The sequence below is a fragment of the Schistocerca americana genome, chromosome X, assembly GCF_021461395.2.
Source record: "Schistocerca americana isolate TAMUIC-IGC-003095 chromosome X, iqSchAmer2.1, whole genome shotgun sequence".
NCBI classification, from domain to species: Eukaryota; Metazoa; Arthropoda; class Insecta; order Orthoptera; family Acrididae; genus Schistocerca; species Schistocerca americana.
In genome coordinates this window covers 819,009,563-819,037,237 of record NC_060130.1, presented here as the reverse complement: position 1 = coordinate 819,037,237, position 27,675 = coordinate 819,009,563, and the positions used below count along the sequence as shown (strand labels likewise).

Below are 27,675 nucleotides of genomic sequence, written 5' to 3'. Positions count from 1 at the left end.
TTTTCTTGTTTCAAAATTTTCTCCGATCTATTTAACAACAATGTCAGCAAGAACATCCATCCCCAACGCTGGGTTACTTGACTAGTATGTTCAGTAGTTAGGTTCCTTTGGGTATCTTCCAATCAAATTATTTGCTATGAAGCAATGAATTTCATTTAATGAGAGAGAGAAATTGCATTCAGCATTTAAAAAGGCATACCATGTAGTGTCTGTCACATCTAGTACTTCATGAGTGAACATATTGTTATGACAACGATGAACGAAGTCATCGCCAATGTTGACTGGTGGCCAATGCTAAACAGAAGCACACAAATCACAACAGGTTTGTCATTAACGTCGGAAAGATGCTCGCTGCACAGTCTGGATCTGCAATGACTAAAATAATTAAGAGTCATTGGTAAAAAATAATATATATATTGTACTTAACTGGTTGTACAGGATTATTCTTGGCTGCATACATGTGATTATGAACAGATAGCTACTGAGGTCTCACTTAGGCCATACGTTACTAAGCGCCTTGTTAGAGGTTGCTTCCTATCAGCTGAAAGTTGTGCTACTTTACGTTCCGAGCAGGAGCACCACTAGTGGCGCTGGTCGCAACTCGAGGGTCAAACGATACTAATAATGACTGCGGCCAATAACTGCAACCCCTAACAAGTGTGGTATTGAATGTCGATACCACACATATAGCAGTAGTAGAAATATGGTGTATTTTCTACTGAAGGATCAATATTATTTTTGTGAACAACACAGAATGCAGGAACGCTACTAAGTCACTGTCCTTGTTTGGATACCATACAGCACATGGAGGTGATGTAGAATTTGAAACTATGAAATTTGTACATGTAGTTTCACTATTGTTGACTGAATTGCATTATAAACAGCTAAAACTTACCAACAACACTTAACACCACTATCATTGGTATCCTTATGAACATCACTGTCTTTGTCACTTGCAATCAAGTACAAAGCTGAACAGCTGGCAACATCAAATGAATCTAAAATGTGTGAAATTTTCCCTGGGCTTAAGGTTTTCCTTAAATTTATTTTTAATTATGTTGCTAGAGCAAATGTGAAACAAATAAAAGTGACAAAATAATAGAAACTGTAGAACAGTATTTCAGTATTTCACAACTGAGACATGAGTGGTTACATAATATTTCAGGTTACATTACCTTTTGCATTGTGTCCACAAATTGCGTTTGTGTGTGTGTGTGTGTGTGTGTGTGTGTGTGTGTGTGTGTGTAAACTATTTAAATGAAATGGTACCTAGGTATCACATAAAAGTAACATTACAATAATAAACATTCAAGACACACAAAACATTATTGATGCAAAATTTGCCTGTAAGGAAACAAATTATGATTTGACAATGTAGAAAAAGACAAGAGTGCTACTTACCACAAAGAAGATACATCAAGTTGCAGACAGGCACAATTAAAAGCGACATACAGCTTTTGGCCACAGCCTTCATCAGTAAACGAGACACATGCTATTCACACACAGAAGCAAGCACACCTCATGTGCACATGACCACCAACTCCTGCATCTCAGGACAGAATGCATCATCATATAGGATGCAAGCAACAATCTGGAGAGGGGAGGGGAGGGGAGGGGAGGGGAAGGGATGGTGTAAGGTGGGGGGAGAGACTATTGCTGTCTGGTGGTGCGTGCAGGGACTATAATGTCAACAGGCACAGCATTAGGAGGTTGTGGGGCAAGGAGATGGGGAAAAAAAGGAGCAAAAAATGAGAGAAGCAGAGAAAGATGGGCAGATGCATTGGCAGAGGTCTGCAAATAAACGGGGTGGGAGATGAGAATGGGGATAGACGGGGTGGAAACTGCTGTGAGGAAGGTGTGGGGACAGTATGTTACCATAGGTTGAGGCCAGGGTAAGTATGGGAGTGAAGAATGTGTTTTAAGGATAACTCCCATCTGCACAGTTCAGAAAAGCTGGTGATGGAGGGAAGGATCCAGATGGCTCTGGTAGTGAAGCAGTCACTGAAATCAAGTGTTATGTTCAGCTGTATGGTGTGCCACAGGGTGGTCTACTGTGCTCTTGACCACAGTTTGCCAGTAGCCATTCACTCTAGTGGACAGTTGGTTGGTAGTCATACCAATATAAAAAGCTGTGAAATGATTGCAGCAGATCTGATAAATGACACTACTGTTTCCACAGGTGGCAAGGCCCCTTATGTGGTAGAATAAACCTGTGACAGGACTGGAAAATCAAGTGCTCGGTGGGTGGATTGGACAGGTTTTACACTTAGGTCTTCCAAAATGATACGATACTTGCGGCAAGGGGTTGGAACTGGGAGTGGCCTATGATGGACTAGGATGTTGTGGAGGTTGAGTGGGCGATGGAACACCACTTTAGGAGGGGTGGGAACTATTTCAGGTAGGATGTCCCTCAGTTTTCCTTTTCTTATATTGTTGATATCCCTAGCTGAAGTTTCCATTGTTTGAAATTATGATTTGACACACACACACACACACACACACACACACACACACACAGTTAACCACAGGCAGTCACTGACTATCATCAGACATCAGAACCTCCCCCCTCCACAGCAGTTTAAGACTGACAACTGGGAACAGAGCAGCCAACTTCTGAGAACAAAAGAGCAACAAATGTTAACACTACCTATTGCAGTATTTCATATTCTCCAACATATTCAACATCAGATTTATGGCCACACATATGTCAATATTCTTGAAGATGTTAAACTCTTCTTCACTTTGATGTGAGCGCTACTTGGCCATCTCACAGCACATGAAGGATTTGTCAAAACTGATCCATTACTTACAGTTTGTGGCAAATACTTCACATGTTGGAAGAAAATAAACTGTGACAGAAGCGTAAAGTGAAGTTCTCATAAAATCTGGCAACTTGTAGTGAGTAGATGATATTGTCACAGAAGAAGCCAAGTAGCGCAGTCGCCGTAGTGTCATGGTTATGATACTAGATTGTTGCATTTTGCGTTCAAAACTCACCTGACCTGAAAATTTTAATTTCTACATTCAGTTCGAGTACATTCTAGAAGTATCCACAAATGGCAAGAATCATTGTACTGGAATGTTCTGAGATTATATATGGCCGGAGGCAGTTCGCCCCACACTCTTGTATGTGCAAGTGCTGAATAAACCTTCGTTAAGTGAAGTTAGTTTTTGTCATTGATCTACTTACACCTTCCTCTACGTGACATTATTCTGGTGGAGACGCTGGGTATTGGAACTTGTGATAGTACACAATTATCGACGACACAGTGGCTCCCATCAGGCTACAACAGAACCGCCGTTTACGTGGCAAGAAACCCGAGTTTGAGCCATATTCAACAAATCGCAATCTATCTGAGGCAGAAGAAGAGGTCATGATGACAGCAACTGTGTGCCACCACATGAGACCACCTTCCAGGTTCCCTGGTGACGATGGCTAAGATCCAACCAAGTAGCTGAAGGTATACAAGCATATAGCCAAATTTAACAAATGGGATGACTAATGGCTCTGAGCACTATGCGACTTAACTTCTGAGGTCATCAGTCACCTAGAACTTAGAACTAATTAAACCTAAATAACCTAAGAACATCACACACATCCATGCCCGAGGCAGGATTCGAACCTGCGACCGTAGCGGTCGCTGGGTTCCAGACTGTAGCGCCTAGAACCACACGGCCACTCCGGCCAGCTCAAATGGGATGACACCGTGTATTTGGCTAACGTATTTTTCTAGTTGGAGGGCACTGCCAAACAATGGTATGAAAACAGCAAGGAGAAGTTCACAAGCTAGGTAATACTCCAGGCAGAACTGTGCAAGTATTTCGGCAACACACAACAACAGAACTGCAAGGCTGAAGATAAATTAAACTGCAGGGCACAGAGTCCAGGAGAAACGTCAGCATCCTCGAATGAGGGAGGAAGATAGGGTTGCACATCTTATGAAGGGTGTTGCTGAGGACATGTATCAAGCTCTACTAATGAAGATGGTTTCACAGCAGATGACTTCATAAAATGGTGCCAGTATATTGAGACAATGTATCAAAAAAGAATTACACGCAAGAAGTTTGAACGGCTTCCAAACATCGTATCAATGTCTGTGATGGAGGAAGAAACTGATTTCACAAGTGTTTGTCATCAGATAGTGAGAGAGGAAGTTCAGAAGGCACTTTGATTGCACGGCGAGCAGAAAACCGAGACGCTTCAAGATGTCACAAGAGAGGAAGGAGAACACACACTGAACCTAATCTCTCATCCTTCATTTCCCTTTGAAATGTTAAGAAAGTCGAGACTCACGCGAAGTTACATTCCTGCATTGCTGCATGAAGAACCTGTTTGGGCACCAAGGAAAACTGATGTCTTGAGGACCCAGAATAACCAACCAGTATGTTTCCACTGCAGGCAACCGGGACATGTGGTGCACTATTGACGAAAAAGGCGGAGGATATTTGATGATGCCTGCACCGGAAGAGAGCAGACCGATCTTAGCCGACGCCAACTCCGGGACGACGAAGATCAACAAGAAGATGTGGGTGCAGGATGATGTAGGTCACCATTGCCACAAGCTAGCCACTGGAGAGGACACTCCCCAAAACGCCGATCAAGGTCTCCATCGCCGTTTAGAAGCTCCAGCCAATCACCTAGCTGCCACAACCTGGAAAACTAAAGGGTGCGACCTTCCTTGGAGGTGAGGCTGCCGAAGAGAAAAATCCTCCGACATCAACCAATACAAAAATGACAGCAAACTATGTCGATATCCTCATGGATGGACGACCAGCCCAAGCCCTTGTGGACTCTGGAGCATCATATTCAGCCCTTTAGGAGAAGTACCATCACCAATTGCAGAAAACTATTGGTCGACAGCAAAACATCTCTACTGAAGGTGGCTAATGAGAAATATGTAAAACCTACAGGAAGATGTGTCATTCATGTGGGTATAAGTGGCCATACACAGCCCTCAGAATTCATTGTCTTACAAGAGTGTAGTCATGACGTCATTCTCGGATGGAACTTTTTGAAAGCTTCTCAAGCAATTATAGATTGTGGTTGCTCGAAGATTATGCTAGACGAGATGAGATACTGTGAACAGGAAGATACGCATCCGAGTGTGTGAAGACTGTGTGCTGGATGAAGTGATCATTCCTGCAGTCAGCGCTAGAAGGGTAACTGCCTTGCGTCACGCCATGCATCAACCCATGGATCTTTTAGTGGAATGCGAAAGAAGCATACCATTAAATAATAACTTGGTCATCCCAGCCTCTGTCGTCTCGTTTAAGAATGGATTCGGTGAATTGTGGATAGTTAACTGTTGCAGAGAACTGCAGATCCTTCCAAGACGCATGTGTGTAGCAAATGCTGAGCCACTAATTGCAGACCAGCTGAGTGTTATAGAAACCTCCTATGCAGAGTCTGTGGACAAAATTAGCACTACCAATATGAAACAAGATCTTCGAGCTCGACAATCACCAAATCTCACTAAGGAACAACAGAAGAAGCTATTTGCCATTCTTCAGGAGTTCTCTAAATGCTTCAATCCACAGGTGAAGAGCAAATTAGACAAACTGATGGTGAAGCACCAGATCAGCACTGGAGACCATCAACCAATAAGCCAGAGAGGATACCGTGTGTCTGCAACGGAATGTCGAATAATTCGCAACGAGGTAGAGAAAATGATGAAGAATGACATTATTCAGCCTTCACAGAGCCCATGGTCATCACCAGTGGTTCTCGTCAGGAAGAAGGATAGCAGTTGGTGCTTTTGTGTTGATTACAGGAAGCTTAAGAAGGTAACTAAAAAGGACGTTTACCCTCTTCCACGAATTGACAATACACTAGAGTGTCTGAAGGGGGCTAAGTTTTTCTCAACCATGGACATGAACTCTGGATACTGGCAAATCGAAGTAGATGAGGCTGATCATGAGAAAAATGCATTCATCACCCTACAAGTGCCTGTATGAGTTTAAGATAATGCTGTTTCGTTTGTGTAATGCAGCAGCAACTTTTGAACGAATGCTGGATAATCTTCTAAGGCACCTGAAGTGGACGATGTGTCTTTGTTATTTAGATGACATTATAGTATTCTCAGACATTTGATGGACTCATAACAAGACTGAGGGCCATTCTTAAGTGTCTCCAACAAGCCAGACAAACTTAATCCACGAAAGTGTCTCTTTGGAGCAAAAGAAATCAAAATAATTTGGCACCTTGTGTCAAAAAAAGGTGTGCAGCCAGACCCAGAAAAGGTGAGAGCTGTAACAGAATTCCTATTCCTAAAAGTATTAGAGATGTGAGAAGCTTCCTCAGATTATGTTCTTATTACCATCATTTTATCAAAGACTTGTTTCAAAGCCAGGCCATTCCACGAGTTGTTAAAAGCCGATGCTAAATTTATCTGGGGTGATGCTCAACAAGATTCTTTTGATGTGCTGCGAAAAGCTCTGATGACTGACCCTGTACTTGGTCTGTATGATGAGAGAGCACTTACAAACTACACACAGATGACAGTGGGTATGGGATCGGTACTGTTCTGGTGCAGATTTCGAATGGAAAATAGAAAGTTATAGCCTATGCTTCTAGGACAATTACAAAAGACGAGAGAAACTACTCAACTACAGAAAGAGAATGTCTTTCTGTGATCTGGGCCATGTGCAAATTTCGAGAGTAATCTCTATGGAAGGCCATTCACAGTTGTTTCACACCATCATTCACTTTGTTGGTCGGCAGGTCTTAAGGATCCAACAGGACGACTCGCCAGGTGGGCACTACATCTTCAAGAGTATATGACATTACCATAGTGTACAAAAGTGGAAGAAAACACCAAGATGCCAACTGTCTCTCAAGAAACCCTGTGCAAAACCATCAAGACTTTGATGAAGATAGTGACTGTCTTGCTGCACTCCAGGATCCCTCTGCTGAGCAGAAGAAGGATGCCAAGATATCTTAAATTATGCTTGCCTTAAGTCAGAGGATGTGAAAGGACAATTTAAGGTAGTTAATGGCTTACTTTGCAAGAAAAACTTTGATCCGTTTGGAAGGAGGTGGCTACCAGTGATTCCTAAACACATGTGCTTAGATGTTCTACAGAAATTCTGTGACACACCTGAGGCCAGACATTTAGGATTTATCAAGACATATGGTAGGATCTGCAACAGATTTTTCTGGTCAGGTTTATTTAGGAGTGATCGTCACTATGTGTCGCACTGTTGAGAGTGCCAGAGGAGAATGGCAGTTTCTCAGAAACCACCTGGCCAAGTCAGACCAATTCCACCAGCCGAAACGCCTTTCCAGCGTGTTGGGATTGACCTCCTCGGACGACTTCCAACATCTGCTAGTGGCAATAGATGGATTATTGTTTGCACTGATTATCTAACATGCTACGCCATTACAAAAGCCATGAAAACAGCCAAAGCATTCCAGGTAGCCAAATTCATCGTAGAAGACATTGTATTAAAACGCGGTGCTCCAAGGTCGTTAATTACAGATCGAAGGAAAGTTTTTCAATTCAATCTCGTGACAGATAAGTCGTCGGTGCAACATTACTCATCACATGACGACTGCCTACCATTCGCAAACTAAAGGTCTTACTGAACGCCTTAATAAGATGTTGACGAACATGCTATCAGTGTTAGTCAGTGTTGAGCAGAGCAATTGGGATGAGGTGCTACCTTTTGTGACGTCTGCCTACAACACCGCAAAACAAGACACCACAGGATTTACACTATTTTTACTGGTGCACAGTTGTGAGGCGATAAAGTCGACGATGGACACTGTTTCCATTACATCCTGATGATGTGGACAACAACTACATCAGCCAGGTGCTAACCAGAGCTGAGGAAGCTCGGCAGTTAGCTTGGCACCACACACTGTAGGCTCAAGAAAACAATCGCTGAAGGTATGACGTGAGCCACCACCCTGTTGTCTACCAGCCTGGTGACCTCGTCTCGATCTTCACTTCTGTTTGGAAGGTTGGTCTCTCTGAGAAACTCCTCAGGCGCTACTTTGTAACTTATAAGGTTGTGAGACAGTTGTCTGATGCTACTTATGAAGTTGAAGATTTCAACCCCGACACAAGACGAAAGATCAGAGATACGGTCCACGTCCTTCGAATGAAGCCCTATAAGGATCCTGCAACCCATTGTAAATTCGAAGCTCCAGCAACAGGCAACAAACAGAGAGGGAACAAAGAACGTAGCGGCAAAGGAAGTTCTAAGAAGATCACCGCCAGGGCGAACATCAGTAGTCTGAGTATAAACGACCAATGACTCAATCCCGGACTAGGGGGACATAACACACAGATGCTGTTCTTTTAAGGAGGTAGCGGTGTTGCAGAAGAAGCTGAGTAGCGCAGTTGCTGTAGTGTAATGGTTATGATACTAGATTGTTGCATGGATGGTTGTGCGTTCAAAACTCACCTGAACTGAAAAATTTTAATTTCTATATTTGGTTCGAGTACATTCTAGAAGTATCCACAAATGGCAAGAATCATTGTACTGGAATGTTCTGTGGCTGTATATATACAGTATGTGTTCTGGCCGGAGGCTGTTCGCTCTGCGCTCTTGCATGTGCAAGTGCTGAATAAATCTTTGTTAAGTGAAGTTAGCGTTCGTCATTCATCTACTTACACCTTCCTCTACGTGACATTATAATATGCTTAATTGTTACTTATGACTGGCATCTTACTGTAACAGAAGGTCCTACCATGATAGGGACCTCACAAAGCACTAAAAACTTCAATGAATCAATTTGTACAGGACTTTCTTTCCACAACTTGTTTGCAATGACTACTGGACTTCTGGATAAGTTTTATGTTGTAATTGCTGCTTAGTACATTGACAGTGAGGCCATTAAGCACCAAGCACTGTCTCAGTTTCAGGATTACAAGGAAAGAACGGACTGTCAGATTGATAGAACAACCCCCCCCCCCCCCCCCCCCCCCGAAATTTAAATGATTTAAGAGTCAACAAAATTTGTATGCTGGATGGATGATAGAAAATTAACAATGTAACATATAAAGATCAAATGCACGATTTAATACAAATCACAGCATTGTACTTTTGAAGTACCCAATGGTTCATCTAAGCCACTAAAGGCAGATTTGACTTCCCTTTTCACTGAAATGAAAATATTTGGGCTCCTCCAAGCACCTGTAGGAGCTGTCAAGACTGATATACACTGAAGAACCAAAGAAACTGGTATAGGCATGTGTATTCAAATACAGAGATACATAAATAGGCAGATCACAGTGCTGCAGTCAACACCAGTTACACAAGACAACAAGTGTCTGGCACAATTGTCAGACTGCTACAATGGCAGCTTATCAACATGTAAGACAATGGTAGCTTAACATGTAAGCAAGTTTGAACGCAGTGTTATAGTCTGCGTAAGAGCAATCTCTGAGGTAGCAATGAAGTGGGGATTTTCCCGTATGACCATTTCAGGAGTGTACTGTATCAGGAATCTGGTGAAACATCAAATCCCTGATATCGCTGCAGCCAGCAAAAGATCCTACAAGGACGGGACCAACAACAATTGAAGTTAATCGTTCAATGTGACAAAAGTGCAACCGTTCCACAAATTGCTGCAGATTTCAATGCTGGGTCAACAAGATGTGTCAGCGTACCAATCATTCAACGCCACAGCGTTATGGGCTTCTGGAGCCGAAGGCCCACTCGTGTACCCTTGATGACTGCACGACACAAAGCTTTACACCTCACCTGGGCCCACCAATACCGACATTGGACTGTTGATGACTGGAAACACGTTGCCTGGCAGGACTAGTCTTGTTTCAAATTGTATTTAGTGGATGGACATGTACAGGTATGGAGACAACCTCACGAATCCATGGACCCTGCATGACAGCAGGGGACTGTTCAAGCTGATGGAGACTGTCATGATGTGGGGCATGGGCAGTTGGAGTGATGGATGTCTAGGTAAAACCCTGACAGGTGACACATACATAAGCATCCTGTCTGATTACCTGCATCCATTCATGTCCATTGTGCATTCTGATGGACTTGGGCAATTCCAGAAGGACAATGCAACACCCCACATCACTACCGAGTGGCTCCAGGAACACACTTTTGAGTTTAAACACTTCTGCTGGCCACCAAACTCCCCAGACATGAACATTATTGAACATATCTGGGATGCTTTGCAACTTGCTGTTCAGAAGAGATCTCCGCTCTACCAGGATTATGGAAAGCCCTGCAGGATTCATAGGGTCAATTCAATCCAGCACTAGTTCAAACATTAGTCGAGTCCATTCCACATTGTGTTGCAGCACTTCTGTGCACTGGTGGGAGCCCTATACGATATTAGGCAGGTGTACCAGATTGTTCGGCTCTTCAGTGTATTACTTGCAGTTGACAGCAAATCCCGCAGATGACAGAAGTTGTGGCAACAACCATGGACCCAATTAATGGAAGCTCTTGCAGAAACTTTCAAACTTTACTGTGAAATGAGAATGTCTTAGAATGCTGAAAATGTAGGGAGGCAGTGAAGCTTCCCAACATCTAAAAACTATACCCAACTCAAGACCTGACCTTTTGCATTTCACAGGTTTTTGCAGGAAAATTTCCGTCTTGTAGTACCCCTGTTCTACAATCCAAGCACAACAAAGGTTTCCCTCTGCATGTCGGACTAGTATTTATGGAAGACACATTCTCTTACTCTTAGTCCATTCTTTACCCTTCCACTCATGGTATGGAGGACAGCTTCTGTGGATTTTCAAAAGTAGTAAAAATGTGATTTCAGGAGGTTCGAGTTGTGCCACAAGTTGTGCTCATCTAGTTCCAGTACAGCACTGATTGTGGTAAGTAAGAGTCCTAGTTCAATGCGGTCAAACATTCATTTGTATGAAAATTTATTTTAAAATAAGCATTTTTATATGCACAGTATTAATTGGTGTAATCCTTCAAAAAATCGATAATGGCCTGAAAACAATGACACGTTGACAATTTATCACATTTTGCTCTCATGCCCCAGATGAAACTGCAAGATTTACCAGTATTTATTTAAAACTGGGGGCAATGCCCACTCGATCTAATGGTTTTCTCAGTCCACTAATGTGACATCCAACTTAAGTCTTCTCTACTTTGATAGATAAGCTGTAACAGCATCTCCTTGCACCTTTTTCTTTTTTCCTTTTCAAGTAGTCTAACACTCATCACTGCACTACTACTTTGGAAGAAGAATCATGATCCAGAATGAAAAGGAGAACTGTCACGGGAAAAATTTGGGTTCCACATTAAATTACATATTTATACATAATCACAATATTGCTTATTGGATATGACTAACATTTTAAAAAACTTCCACATTTCTGAATATCAATATGGGTGCCATATGATCATATTATGAAGTGGAAATTACTTGTGAGGAACAAAAAATGTTTGTGTATCCAACATTTCTACATTAAGCTGACATGTGGCTATCCACAGAAGTAGCAACTCCTGTTTAATTCTACTAAATGTTTCAGGATGTATTATTTTGTGAAACATGGAGAAAAAGCCCATCGTAGTAGATATCAGGAATGAGCTCCATATACTCAGTTTAAACTTGACACAATGTGCTCTTAGACTCAACTCAGAAGTTTCCACTGCAACCCACTCATCACCTGTCTGTTTTCTGACTACAAGTGGACTCTACTTGCTTAGAAACGAGAGTGAGTAGACAAATCTCAAGTATAATCACTGACTCAGTATGCCTCCTATATACACATCTGTTTAGAAAGGATTTTTGTCATTTAACTGTACATTACTGTTCTTGTATTTCACACAACTGTGATTTTGACTTTATAGCCATTCTCAAGTTCAAGTTGAACGATCACAAAATGCCCAACATAACTAAATGAAAGAAGCAAGCTATATACCAATATAATGGTGGACTGATTAACAGTCAATGCTGTTCTATTTATACCATCATTTATACAGATAAAACTTTTTCTAAGACTGCTGTAATATTTTAATGTTTAATATCTATTTAGAGAATGTTTAACAATTACGATGAACTATACACACATTTTCGAGGCATTACTGAGGCGTTACCAAGCCTAGAATGACAGAACCAGGTAACTTGAGGATTAAGTGCAATCTCTAAATAATGATTAATTATGAAAATTACAGAAATGAATGATAAGCTACACAACTTGCTGTTAGCTGTGCACCTCAGAGTGGTCTGCAGAGTATAGATGTAGGTGATCCATCATTCCCAACCTATGTCCTTCCCACTGACGCGTGACTATCTGAGAGTGTGGACATAATGCAAAGTGATTGTACACTGAGCTGTGGAACTATCATTACACAATTCCTAGGTTACCACGTCTGCTAATTCATTTTCGTGAGTACTCATGCACAGCAGTACTCAGCAGAATTATACGAATAAATTTATATTTATAATAAATGTATTTTGAACTTTATCAGCTGCGAATGTGTATTGTGAAGACTGAAGTGCACTCCAGGAGCAGGAGCGGATTATGATTTCTGTATCTAGAACCACACCCTGCAAACCACTGCATGGCAGAGGCACTTCCCACTGAGCCAGTTATTCAGGCTTTCCCCTCACTCCAGTTGTGTATGGGATGTAGGCTGAATGATTGCTTGTATGCCTGTGTGTGCACTGAAAATACATTTAACCCCTATGAGAACCATACGTAGTGAGGTTTTGTAGAGTATTAATCTTATCATTAAAAGTTGGTTCTTTAAAGTTGCTACATAAACTGTCAAATTTTAGTAGCAACTAATTTGAAGTTGGTTTAGTTTTTAATATCTCCATGACTCTCTCCCATCGGTCAAACAAACGGGAAGGGTCCATCGAGTTCTTGAAAGTACTCATGGTATGGACTTATAGCAGGTCCCTATTCTTCTACCAATGAATCGAAGTCTGCCATCTGCTTTACGTATGACTGAACCTATGTGATTGCTCCAATTCATATCCCTGTAAGTTGTTACACACAGGTTGAGTGATTCCAGCTATGACACACTGATATTTTAATTGTTGGATACGTTAACGAACATTAGTTGGGATCACACAAATAAGAACCTACTTTATTCACTGCTATTTTGGATGCCCATTTTAGTTGGAAAACATTGGCTAGTTTGGGAATGGGCATAGTCTGAAACCGGTCACCAACTAAAGGAACATCCATTTTAGTTGCAACTCTGGCTGTCCCATTTTACATCACAATCTAAAAATGAGTTGCTGTCCCACTATACCCAGCATACTGAAGTTATGTAGGTTTCTTTCATTTTGTGAAAGGCAAAATTTTATTAATATACAATATGAACAGCAAGGGCTCCAACACACTTCCCTGGAGCACACCTGAAGTTCCTTCTGTACTTATCAATGACTCTCCATTCAAGGCAGTATGCTGTGTTCTCTATAACAAGAAATCTTCAATCCACTCACTCATTCCGTTCGATACTCCATATGCCTGTGCTTTTGTTAGTAAGCCTTAGTGTGATACAGAGTCAAATGCTTTGGAAGTCTGGAAACACTGACTACCTTGATCCACAAATTTCAGGATGTTTTCGAAATCCATGCTGGCTGTCATGGAGATGATATTGATCAAGGTACATCATATACTCTAAGATTCTACAAGAAATGGGTGTCAAGGACATTGGATGGTAGTTTTGTGGATCACTTCTATTACCTTTCTCATAGCTGGGTGTCACCTGGTTGCTTCCAACTTTTTTTTAAGGAGTCTATGGTAGATTGAAGTTAAGGAGGTGTGTGTTAGGAGGGGGGGAGGTGGCTAACTCAAACTCAGCCACATATTCTATATAGGATCTAATAAGGATCATATCAGGCCTCAGAGAGTCTGGGATTGTATCAGGCCATAGAGATTCAGTCAATTTTGAAGATTTCAACTGTTTCTCAACACCAATGTCACCAATATCTACCACTTATCTTTGTAATGATGGAGTTAAACTGGGGGAAACACCTCTGCATTTTCTGCTGTAAAGGAACATTTTAAAACACTTTACTGTTTCTGCTTTTGCTTTCCTTCCCTTAATCTCAGTTCCTGTTTCCTCCACGAGTTTCTGGACACTAACTTTGGTACTCTCACAAACCTTTATATACAACTGGAATATATCTTTGGGTTTTGCGAGAGATCTTTCCATAATATTTTGCTATGCTAGTTCTTGGAAGCTTAACACATTGCCCTCTTAGACTGCCTAACACATTTAATTCAGAACTTCCCTCTCTTGAGCATTATGCTTTGTTTTACACCTATTATACAGTAGTAACTTTCTTTGCAGTGAGTTTATACCCCCCCCCCTCCCCCAAAGGGGCCCCTCCCACCATGAACTGTTCTACTACGGAAATATCTGTTAAGCACATGGTAACCGTTCTTCTCAACTTTAGTCACAGTAGTTCTACACAATCCTTTCCACAGGTAAATGTTTGGAGTTCCTTACTGAGATATGACAACTGCCTCTATCTATTTCGCTGAAAATATATATCCTACTTGCTTTAGTTGCCCCATGTCCAATACCAGTTCCTATGTGGACGTCGTCAAAGAGATGAGGTCAGGTTTGTTTATTGCTATTAGGCACAATATATTTCTATCATGAGTGGGCTTCCAAAAACTCTGGTCTAGGTAGTTCCCAGAAATACATTTAGTAATGTTTTGCATGATGCCCTGTCATGCCCACCACTTACAAAAATGTAATTCTCAATTTACTCATTGTTGGGAGAATTAAGTATTCTCCTACTATAAAATTATGATTGGCGAACTTGCATAATAGCAAATTGAGGTTCTATCTTAAGTTTTTAGTTACACCTGGGTGGCGAGACTGGTGGTTAAGCCAACATTGAAGACACATTCAAGTGAAACTAGTGTGATGAAGATAGTTCCCTGTCTTAAGCGATCTGCGAAAATAAATACCTTACAGTTTTCCACAGCTAGTTGTTAACATTGCTGCCTCTACATGGTGAAGTTCCGGGCTCGATTCCTGGCCAGTTGACAGATTTTCTTCACTCAGGGACGAGATGTTTGTGCTGTTCTAACAATTTCATCTAATCCTCATCCCAGAGATGCACAAGTCATTGGAGTGGCATCGAACAAACTTGTGTCAGGTGGATGAACGTCCCCAGACAGCGTCTCCTGGCCTATAAAGCAGTATGATCATTTTATTTCACCTTATAGAAGTGGTGCCCATTGAAAATATCATAAAATGTCTACCACCTATCCAAAGTATCTCCACCCACTTACCCCAAATCTAAAAACTTCTGAGCCTCTTCAGTAACCTGTAAACAACTGTAGGTTACAGTTACATGTTATTGCAGCAGCATACAAAATGATCAATAAAAACAAGGTAATTAATTTTTATGGTTTTACCAACAATGTCCTATAAAATAGAATATTATGTCACATTTGGAATAAGTGGAGTACCTGCCAGGCTAGCAGAGAGCACTAATACGCTGCTTCCTGGACTCTGGAGATGCGCCAGCCCCGGCTCGAATCGGCCGGGTGGACTAAAGACAATGGCCAGTGTGCCGACCAGCCTGGATGTGGTTTTTAGGCGATTTTCCACATCCCACTACATGAATACCAGGCTGGTCCCCATGTCCTGCCTCAGTTACAAGACTTGCAGACATCTGAGAGGGGGGGGGGGGGGGGGGCTTTGAGGGTGGCAACATGAAGGGAATCAGGCCACTACTTAAAATTAACCATTCCAATTCAGACCTTAACCATGCCGACCATGCGCAACATGCAGGACAAAGGCACTAGAGAAAGAAGAAGAAGAAGATGATTTGGAATAAGTGGAGTACTGAAGAAAAGAAGGATAGAATTTCAGAGTAACTTCTGATCCATTAATGTTATGAGCAGTGAATTACCTCATGTATCACTTTTACCGTGATGAGGAAGTTGGCCATATCCTTTAACAAAACTTCTACTATATCAATTACAAGCCAATAGAGGCAGACTGCCCGAGTAGTTTTTCAGTCCAGACTGTAATTTGCGTATGATTTAATTGCAATGCAAAACATGAAAATCACACAAATCATTTTACAGAACTTTTGAAGACATTCCGAACATTATGGAAACCAGAAAATTATGCACTTGTGGCTTTAGTGGGCCAGGCTGTTGTCTTCTGTTAGTCATCAGTTCACTGACTGGCCTGCCACAAATTCATCTAATTCCATATGTTTAGCCCCACACCAGCAGTTGCACCTTGTGTTTTCAATACAATCACACAGTTTTAAATGCACAATGAATGCCTTGCTGGAGTTTGGGCTGGTTTTGGTCTGACCAATGTAATTTTCCGTATCATCCGAGTTTCTGAATAAACTTCAAAGTTGTTTCACCAGGTTACAAGAACTGAACATAGAGTAGTAGCGAAGTTGCACAACAAACTTAATGGCAGAATGCCAGTGGGGAAATATGCCAACCATACTGCACCCATAGAGCTAATTAGCCAAAAGGGCTCAAATGTTCAACAAGAGTTGCTTTGAAGTTGTGAAATTGAAGAATTTCTTGTGCATCCACAAAGATGGAAGAAAACAGCTAGACAAGACCAGCATATGGAATATTAGCCACAGTGTCAGAGTTTCATATACCAAAATTATGCTGTATGAATAGCTGTTCAGCACTTGTGACATGCCACATCGAGGGTACAGGTCAATCACTTAAGACTGAAGTCGTAGTTCAAAAAGAATATCAAAGTTACGACCAGAAATATGAAAATGGACAAAGATATTTTTATCAGCATAGAAATGAAACCAATCTAAAATCGCGATAAATATTTATACACTCACAGTGACAAAAATCGGAAAAAGCCAAGTTTAAATTAATGCAAAATCTCCAAGACTGGCAATCTTTTACAGAAGCTGCAAGGTTAGCACAGACATCAATGCGAGATGCTTATAATAGTTTCACAATGAAACTTTATCTCTAAATTTGGTAGAAAATCCAAAGAGTCTGATAGAATGTAAAGTACGCTAACGGCAAGACAAAGTCAATGCCTTCTCTGCACGATAGCTATGGAAATATTATCAATGACAGTGCTGCGAAAGCAGAGTTATGAAACACAGCCTTTCAAAATGCCTTCAACACAGAAGACTAAGAAAATATTCCAGAATTCAAATCAAGAACAGCTGCCAACATAAGGAACTTAGAAGTAGATATGCTCAGAGTAGTGAAGCAACTTAAATCACTCAATAAAAGCAAGTTTTCTGCTCCAGACTGTACCAATTAGGTTCCTTTCAGAGCATGTTTAAGAAATAGCTCCATACTTAATCATATACAACTGCTTGCTTGACGGCAGACTGGAAAGCTGAACTGATCACACCATTATTCAAGAAAGGTAGCAGGAGTAATCCACTATATTACAGTCATATCATTAGTGCTGATATGCAACAGGACACACACACACACACACACACACACACACACACACACACACACACACACACTCTTCTTGATTTCCGAAAGGCTTCTGATACTATTACACGAACAACTTTTAATAAAACTGTGTGCTTATGGAATATCGTCTCAGTTATGTGACTGGACTTGTCATTCGTGTCAGAGGGGTCACAGGTTGTATTACCTAAAGAAAATCAAACAGAAGTGATTTCTGGTATTCCTCAAGGTAGTGTTACATGCCCTCTGCTCTTCGTTAAACAATTTAGGAGAAAATTTGATAAGCTGTCTTGGGTTGTTTGCAGATGATGCTGTCATTTGTCATCTAGTAAAGTCCTCAGGAGATGAAAAATAGCAGAACAATTTAGGAAAGATATCTGTATGGTGCAAAAAACTGGCAATTGATCCTAAATAACAAAAAGTGAGAGTTCGTACACATGAGTGCTAAAAGGAATCCATTAAACTTCGGTTACATGATAAATCAGTAATCTAAATGTCGTAACTTCTACTAAATACCCAAGAATTACAATTATGAACAACTTCAACTGTAATGAACACCGAAAATGTTGTGGGAAGGCAAATCAAGAACTGTGATTTATTGGAAGAATACTTAGAAGATGCAACTGCTACTAAAGAGACTGCCAACACTATGCTTATCCATCCTGTTAGGGAATACTGGTGTGCAGTGTGGGACCCTTACCAGATAGATTTAAAGGAATACATCAAGAAAGTTCAAAGAGCAGCAGCACACATTGTATTATTGACAAAGGGGGGGAGACAGTGTCATGGACATGATACTGGATTTGGGATGAACACCATTAAAACAAAGGTGTTTTTCATTGGGGCAGAACCTGCTCACAAAATTTGAATCGCCAGCTTTCTCGTCATAACGCGAAAATATTTTGTTGACACTGACTTACATAGGGAGAAACAATCATCATAAAATAAGGGAAATCAGAGCTCACACAAAGAGATACAGGTGTTCATTTTTTCTGTGCACTGTTTGAGAGTGGAATAATAGACTATTATTGTGAATGTGGTTCGATGAACGCTTTGCCAGGCACTTACGTGTTATTTGCAGAGTATCCACATGGATCCAGATGTAGATGTAGGTGAGAAAATTAAGGCAATGCAGTTGCATGTAAACAGAAATGGGACTTTGTTCAAACCTACAAAGAGAGTAGTATACATTAAAAAGGAAAGTCAGTGACTTTGATTATGGTACTGACAAGGACAATATGATCATGTGATTTACTGACATGGGACAAAGTGGGAAGAAATGCTCTGGAACTTCATGAAACCTTTCTATTAATTACAGCAAAGCACATTTTTGAACTAAGGCAGAAGTAAAATGCCATCTCAGTGGCCAGAACTGACAGGATAATGTCAACTACAGCAAATTTTATTACTGATATTTAACAGTTGGGCTTACAGTGTAACATCTGTAAGATGATGGTTTGATGAGATACTTCCACCTGAATATTATTTCAAGTCAAAAATGAAAGGAATGGGAAAATTAACAACTCACAACTGCAATCACTTTAATGAAGAACAATAAAACTAAGAGCTGTTTGCATCATTGAGATCAGTGGTGTCACAGCTTTTGGCAAACAAAAATAAAAATATTTAGTTTGCATTAACATTTCAGTTTGTAAAACCTGAATTTTACCTAAGGAATGATGAAAACCTAAGGAGAATATAGCACTTTTTATAAACAGCCACCAGTCACGACAGTCACTGACAACAAAGGTACTAAAATTAATTCAAGGAATAAGATCACATCAGTTCCTCCATCCAGTTTTACACATAAGACAAAAATTGTTACAAAGATAAACTTTAAATAGTAATTAGTGCAGAGCATGTTACCAAGTCACAGCAGTAGACAAACATCCCATTTGATTAACAGGGTTTAGAATCAGTGCAGTGAAACCCGAAGTACCTTCAGAACTATGTCACTGATAACAGCCCACTGTGGATAAGAATTGTACTGTGCTCTCTCTCTCTCTCTCTCTCTCTCTCTCTCTCTCTCTCTCTCTCTCTCTTTTTGTGGGGTTTAAGGGCGCTCAACTACTGAGGTCATTAGCACCCAGTCACTGTTGTTAGAGCACATGGAATCTAGTAAAACTCAAGGGGAGGGGGGGACACCAGAAAGACCTGACAAAGATGCAGATAAAATAAGTAAAAAGGTTAGATGTCTTTGGACAAGCCAGTCAAAGTTATAAAACGCAGAACACGAGCAGCTGCTCGAGCGTCATCAGCTAAAATATCCGGCAAAGTAGATGGCAGGGACAGCACAACACAAGATTGACTAAAGCGGGGACACGACAATAAAACATGGCGCACTGTTAATGCCTGACCACAAGGGCACTGCGTGGCTGGGTCACCGCAGAGCAGGTAGCGGTGGCTAAACCGGCAATGCCCAATCCGCAACCTGGTCAGAAGGACCTCCTCTCGCCGAGATGGTCGGGAGGAGGTTGTCCAAGCAGTTGGGAGCGGTTTTACTGCCCGGAGCTCGTTTCCTTGGAGGGATGACCAAGCATCCCACCACAACGACACAAGCCTCTTACAAACATCCCCACAAACGTCAGATGACGGGACACAATGGGAGGCTGGCCGAGGCAGGAGGACTGCAGCCTTGGCTGCAGCATCCGCAGCCTCATTCCCAGGCACTCCTACATGTCCGGGAACCCACAGAAAGCTGACAGGAGAACCATTATCAGCGAAAGAATGGAGGGACTGCTGTATCCGTTGAACCAAGGGATGGACCGGATAGGGAGCTCCAAGGTTCTGAAGAGCACTGAGTGAGTCAGAGCAGAGTACATACGATGAATGGCGGTGGCGGCGGGCATACTGAACGGCCTGACGGAGAGCAAAAAGCTCGGCCATAAAGCTGGAAAATTGGTCAAGGAGCCGGTATTTAAAGGTGGTGGCCCCGACGACAAAGGCACAGCCGACACCATCGTCAGTTTTGGAGCCATCAGTGTAAATAAACGTGTGACCGGCAAGTCGAGCACGAAGTTCGACAAACCGTGAGCAATACACTGCAGCCGGAGTACCCTCCTTCGGGAGTGAGCTGAGGTCGATATAAATATGAACCGGAGCCTGGAGCCAAGGTGGTGTCGGGCTCTCACCCTCTCTGAAGGTGGTAGGGAGGGCAAAATCCAATTGTCGAAGCAGGCGACGGAAGCGGACTCCAGGGGCAGCAGGGCAGACACATACAACCCGTACTGACGGTCGAGAGAATCGGCGAAGGAGGACTGGTAAGAGGGGTGGTCGGGCATAGACAACAGCCAGCAGGCATACCAACACAGCAGTACGTTGTGCCGGTAGGTCAATGGTAATTCGGCAGCTTCAGCATAAAGACCCTCGACAGGACTAGTGTAGAAGGCTCCGGTCGCAAGACGGAACCCCCGATGGTGGATGGAGTTGAGACGGCGTAAGAGGGATGGCCGAGCAGACGAGTAGACAAAGTTCCCATAATCCAGCTTCGATCGGACTATGGACCGATACAAGCGAAGCAGGACAGTGCGATCCGGCTCCCCAAGATGAACCACTAAGAACTCTGAGGACATTAAGGGAACGTGTACAACGGGCCGCCAAATAAGAGACATGCGGAGACCAACACAGTTTCCTGTCCAACGTGAGCCCTAGAAACTTAGTTGTTTCCACGAATGGGAGAACAACTGGACCGAGATGTAAGGATGGCGGAAGGAACGCTTTATATCGCCAAAAGTTGATACAAACCGTCTTCTCTTCAGAGAACCGGAAGCCATTTGCCACGCTCCATGAGTATAGGCTGTCTAGACAACGCTGAAGGCAGCGCTCCAGGAGGTATGTTCTCTGGGCACTGCAGTAGATTGCGAAGTCATCGACAAAGAGAGAGCCTGGGATATTAGGTGGAATGCAATCCATAATTGGATTGGTCACGATGGCAAAAAGGGCTACGCTCAAGACGGAGCCCTGAGGCACTCCGTTCTCCCGGAGGAAGACGTCGGACAATACGGAACCCACACGTACCCTAAACTTTCGATCCGTTAAAAAGGAATCAATAAAAAGGGGCAGGCGACCGCGTAGGCCCCACCTGTGCATAGTGCGGAGGATACCTCCTCTCCAACAGGTATCATAAGCCTTCTCCAAATCAAAGAACACGGCTACCGTTTGGCACCTTCGCAAAAAGTTGTTCATGATGAATGTCGACAAGGTCACAAGGTGGTCAACAGCGGAGCGGCGGCGACGAAAGCCGCATTGGACATTGGTAAGTAGCCGTCGAGATTCAAGAATCTAGACTAACCGAGCATTAACCATGCGCTCCATCACCTTACAGACACAGCTTGTAAGAGAAATGGGGCAGTAACTAGAAGGAAGGTGTCTATCCTTCCCGGGTTTGGGTATAGGAACAACGACGGCGTCACGCCAACGCATGGGGACCTGACCTTCGGTCCAGACGCGATTATAGGTACGAAGAAGGAAGCTTTTGCCCGCCGGAGAAAGGTGTGCCAGCATCTGAACGTGAATGGCATCTGGCCCCGGAGCAGAGGACCGGGACAGTGCAAGCGCACGTTCGAGTTCCCGCATAGTAAAGGGGGCATTATAAGTTTCCAGATTCAGCGAGTGGAAGGAAGGTCGCCGAGCCTCTTCTGCCTCTTTCCTGGGAAGGAAGGCAGGGTGGTAATGGGCGGAGCTGGAAACAGCCGCGAAAAACTGGCCGAAGGCATTGGAGACAGCCACAGGATCAACGAGGACCTCATTACCTGAGGTCAGGCTAGGTACCGAGGAGTGGGCCTTAATGCCCGACAGCCGGCGCAGGCCACCCCATACGACAGAAGAGGGAGTAAAACTGTTAAAGGAGCTGGTGAAAGACGCCCAACAAGCTTTTTTGCTGTCTTTGATGACTCTACGGCATTGCGCTCGGAGTCGTTTGTATCCAATACAATTCGCCAACGTAGGATGGCGGCGAAATGTGCGTAAAGCACGTCATCGAGTACGGATAGGGTCTCTACAAGCCTCGATCCACCAGGGGATGGAAACGCGACGTGAAGAAGAAGTAGTACGAGGAATGGAACGTTCAGCAGCATTGATGATAACAGCCATGAGGTATTCAACCTGACTATCACAACTGAGAAAATCGTGGTCCGGAAAGGTCGCCAGGGAGGAGTAAAGTCCCCAGTCAGCTTTCGGTGTGTTCCAGCTCTAAGGACGTGGGGATGGGGTGTGGTGCAGGAGACGAAAGACACAGGGGAAGTGGTCGCTCGAATAGGTGTCAGAAAGGACATACCACTCGAACCAACGGGCAAGAGTGGTAGAACAGATCGAGAGGTCCAAGTGAGAGTAGCTATGAGTAGAGTCCGAGAGGAAAGTCGAGGCTCCAGTATTGAGGCAGACGAGATTGAGATGGTTGAAGACATCCGCCAAGAGTCAGCCTCTTTGACAGGATGCAGGAGAGCCCCAAAGGGGATGATGGGCATTGAAGTCGCCAAACAATAAAAATGGCGGGGGAAGCTGAACAATCAGGTGCATCATGTCAGCCCAACTAACAGTGGATGACGATGGAGTGTAGATGGTACAAACTGAAAAAGTAAAAGCAGAAAGAGTAATACGGACAGCTATTGCTTGGAGTGGGGTGGTCAATGGGATGGGATGGTAATAGACATCGTCCCGAATGAGCAACATGACCCCACCATGAGCTGGGATACCGTCCACAGGGGTGAGGTCATACCACTCCGAGGTATAGTGGGTAAAGGCAATACGGTCAGTCGGGCACAACTTGGTTTCCTGGAGACCAAGGACAAGCGGACAGTGCAGGCGGAGGAGCAGTTGTAATTCCTCCCGATTAGATCGAAGACCTCTTATGTTCCAATGTAACAAGGCCATCGCTAGTCAAAAAAGAGGGGGAACGAGACGGGGGAAGAGCTGGTCACCTCGACAGCCGCGGAGGGCCAGGTTTCGAGGGAACAACACTACAACTGGCGGGAGGCGGATCCTGTTCCATCGAGTCGTCGCCAGCTGCGGACGCTGTCCCTGGTGGTGTAGGAGGGGCAGCATCATTTGCTGACGAGAGGCCAGCTGAGCGCCTGGCAGCAGAGCGTCCCAGCGAAACTGAGGACGGCCGGGAGCAGCGACTCACGGATGGAGCGTCAGACGAAACGCGCCGGGGTGGAGAGGGGGATAGAGACTTCTTCTTGGAGGCCTTCTTGGAAGTCCGAGGAGGCACAGGGATGGTGGGCTGGACCCGAAGAAGGTCCTCATGCGCGGAGTCCGTTTTGGAACGCCGGACCTCAGAAGCTGGGGTCCGGAACGTTTCCCCGATGGACGCCTGAGAAGAGGATCGCTTCTCAGGCGGCAGGGGGGGGGGGGAGGAGGAGGAGGAGGAAGGGTGGCCCCTGGGGCAGAGGGGGCGGGGGCCACGGGGGAGGAGGATTTGGAAGGGAGGGATTTGGGAGGCGGAGGCAGAGACCCCGGATGGGGGGAGGAGGCGGAGGGGGGACAGGATAGGGGTGAGGATACCGCGGAAGGAGTGGACACAACTGAGGCAAACGAAGTGGTCAACGGCACGGGATGGAGGCAGTCATACTTCTTCCTGGCCTCAGAATAAGAGAGACGATCCAAAGTTTTGAGTTCTTGTATCTTCTTCTCCTTCTGATATGCGGGGCAGTCTGAGGATCTAGGTGAGTGGATGCCAGGACAATTAACGCACCGAGGTGGTGGGGTGCATGTATGTTCCTCACGAAGAGGACGTCCACAATCGCCACAAAGGGGCTCAGCCTCACACCATGATGACATGTGCCCAAAGTGCAAACACCGAAAACAGCGCATAGGAAGCGGGACGTAAGGTCGCACATTGCACCGGTAGCACATCACCTTTACCTTCTCCGGGAGAACGTCCCCCTCGAAGGTGAGGATAAAGGCCCCGGTGTCGATGCGACGGTCTTTGGGGCCGCGCTGGACTCGCCGGACAAAATGCACGCCTCGGCACTCCAGGTTGGCCCTGAGCTCCTCATCAGATTGCAGCAGGAGGTCCCGATGAAAAATAACCCCCTGCGTCCTATTTAGTGCCAGATGCGGGACAATGGACACTGGAATGTCCCCTAGGCGGTCGCACGCCTGGAGCGCCGCCGACTGTGTGGCGGAGGTGGTCTTTATAAGAACAGACCCCGAACGCATCTTACTGAGAGCCTCGATTTCCCCGAAGATGTCCTCAATGTGCTGAACAAAGAACATGGGCTTGGAGGTGGCGAACATCCCCCCATCGGTTCGAGAACAGACCAAATAACGGGGGAAGTACCTCGCCCCAAGCCGGCGGGCCTGTCCCTCCTCCCAGGGAGTGGCCAAGGGGGAAAGGGCAGGAGAACCAGAACTAGAGACAGTACCTTTCCGTTTGAAAGACTCGGCCGCAGAGCGACCTGATACGTGTTGATGTTTCATCTGCGAAACGTCCGCCACGATACCACCCACTCCGACCAGGGGCTCTCCCCACGGGCACCACCCAGCCTCAGCAAGGGCCACCTGGCAGGATGACCGTTGCCGGGAGTCCTGATGCCCCAAGGAGATGGGCATCTACTCCTTGGCCGACGTGGGGAGGGTGCAGCTCAGGTATCGGCAGTACGATCCCTGTGTTGTCGGGGGGCTACAACCTAGAGGGTACATGACGACCCCACCACAACGGGCTGGCTACCGTGCTGGATTTCTGGTGCCATGGAAAGTCCATCATGATCGTAGGTGCAGATGGGGACGCACTACGGGCGTAACTTATACAACCCATCAGGCATTTAGGCCCAATTTGAGGAATAGTGGGTATGGTTACAACGCCGGTACAGTGCTGTGCCAAGGTCTTAGTGCACTGATGACCAGTGGTACACCACGTAAGGCGTCCTTCCCCAAAAGGCTCGTACTTCTGTAGAATTTTGAAAAATGGAGGTCAAACCCCAAGGGGGACCATCACATGGAAGGCCGAAACGGTTGAAACTCCTTTTAGTAGCCTCTTACGACAGGCAGGAATACCTCGGGCCTATTCTTACCCCGGACCCGCAGGGGGGAGTTCTGTGCTCTGATGAGAGCTATTACACTGAAACTCTTATTCATTTCTGAAATAATACATTCCTCTTTTTATGCAGCCTGCAGAAGGGAACTATTTAAAATCAAAGGAAGCAATAGGATTAGAGTTTAACATTCCATCAGTGACATGTTCATTATAATCTGAGCAAGGCTGGAAAAGTAAATAGCACCATTCTTTCCTCAGAGGAACCACCCTAGCCTTCATCTCAATCATTTCCAGAAAAAGACCAATCTGAGCCTCATTTCTCCCAGACTTGAGTCTAGTGCCTTAGTCATTACAGTACTTCATTTTGTGTTCAGAACTGTACAAACGTACTTTAAGTACGACCCCCCCCCCCACTCTCTCTCTCTCTCTCTCTCTCTCTCTCTCTCTCTCTCTCTCTCTCTCTCTCTCTCTCGCCCCCCCCCCCCCCACCTCCTCCCTAACATTGTGCTCATTTGACTGCCAGCTCTTTCCTGGCCTACTGTGAGTACTGAGTGAGGTGGGGGTGCAGCATGAGAGATGGACAGAGGCGGGAGGGGACATTTTTATTTGTATTTCTGCTTGTGTTATGAAGGAAGAAACATGAGAGAAAGAAAGCAATGGACAATAGAGGGCAGCTACATAAAGGAGATAGTGACAAAGGCTGGACAACACTAGGTTTGGACAGAAAGGAGCCAGTAGGCGGAATAATAATTCATGGAAAGTTCTGCCTTCTGGCTCTCTCCCCATCCCTCACTCCACCCCAACACTCACCATTGGCCAATAAGGAATTGGGAGTCGAATGAGCACCATGTAGGGAGACAGGCCCACACACGTTTCTCTTACAGCTTGAGAAAGAAATTTCACTCCAAAAGCTAGCAAACCAAAGCTTTGTACCTTTTGTTTGTGTATCTGTCTATGCCAAAGCACTTCTGTCTTTCAGTAAGTCGTCGTCTATTCCCAAATTAAAAAATCCAATATTAAATATTTATGTACAACACAAGCTTATTGTTTATTATTATTATTATTATTGGCATGTTTACCATAAAGTGTAACAACAATCTTAAGCTGTATAAAAAGAGTCTCCGTTGTGAAGTCATTTTTATTACAAGTAACACATTTTGCCCAGTTAAGGCAGCATCAGATTTTATGGAATGCTATCAAGAGAATTTCATCAGCTGGAAAAGCAATTGGTCAGAAACTAATGGTGAAGAGACCATCTAAAAGACATTTCCACTAGACTAGATACACTTTCAAATCGTGAACACTGGGTGAAGCTCAGCTTGGAGCTGCACATACATCACATAAACCTGAAATACAGGGTGTCCGAAAAGACTTTCCCAAATTACATAAATTGATAACTCAGGCTAGAAGTAAGATACAAATATGAAACTTGTGTCAAATTGTTTACAACTATTGAAGTTTTTTTCTGTTTTAGGTTCGCAGTATGTAAGTAGTGGATGAGGTGCAGTGCCCAAGAAGCCATGTTAACCAATCAGGAGAAGGCACAGTGTGTCCTGTGGTACCATGAGACACGATCACCAACCACAGTGCAGAGACACTTCCAGACAACATTTGGAAGGAATCCACCTGATGTCAAGAGCATTATAGCCTGGTACGAGAAGTTCAAGAACACAGGATTGGTTGCTGACCTTCTGAGGTCTAGTCGACCAAGAACCTCAGCAGACAGGGTGGAAGCCATAAGACAGTCTTTTCAGCGAAGTCTGAAGAAATCTGTGCGCAGGGCCTCACGTGAATTACAGATGCCAAAAAGCTCCCTCCATGACATTTTACACAAACGTTTATTGTTTCATGCATACAAAGTGCAAATCGTTCAGGCCCTGTTGCCCAATGACAGTACACGTCGATATGACTGTAGTCGAAACGCTATCACTTATTGAGGACGATGATGGTTATCTCAGACGAATTGCCTTTTCTGCCGAAGTGACCTTTTTTTGTCAGTGGAGTCATGAATCGCCATAATGTGCGCATTTGGGGTTCACAACCCCCTGGCGAGGTCATTGAGTGCACCAGAGGCAGTCCAAAGGTGAATGTTTTGTGCGCGTTATTGCACGATCGAATTATCGGGCCATTCTTCTTCGCTGAGGCTACAATCACATCTGCAGTGTATCTGGACATGTTGCAACTCTATGCTGTTCCTCAGCTGCTTCAGTATCACCCTGATGTCTTGTTTCAGCAAGATGGTGCACTGCCTCATTGGGGTTTGGACGTCCATGCCTATCAGTACTGTAGCTGAAATTAACCACCACTTGGCACTTTTATTTCAGATTGTTTTAC

At 44.1% G+C, this 27,675-nt stretch overlaps 1 long non-coding RNA gene across 2 annotated transcripts in view; it reads right to left on the bottom strand.

Annotated features, from left to right (window-relative positions):
• The window catches only part of LOC124555611, a 66,754-nt gene that overhangs the window by 11,123 nt on the left and 27,956 nt on the right, over positions 1 to 27,675 (bottom strand). For both annotated transcript variants that reach the window (XR_006968571.1, XR_006968570.1), the window contains exon 3: positions 14,886 to 15,109. This is a non-coding gene — a long non-coding RNA (uncharacterized LOC124555611). The remainder of the gene's footprint in view (positions 1 to 14,885; positions 15,110 to 27,675) is intronic.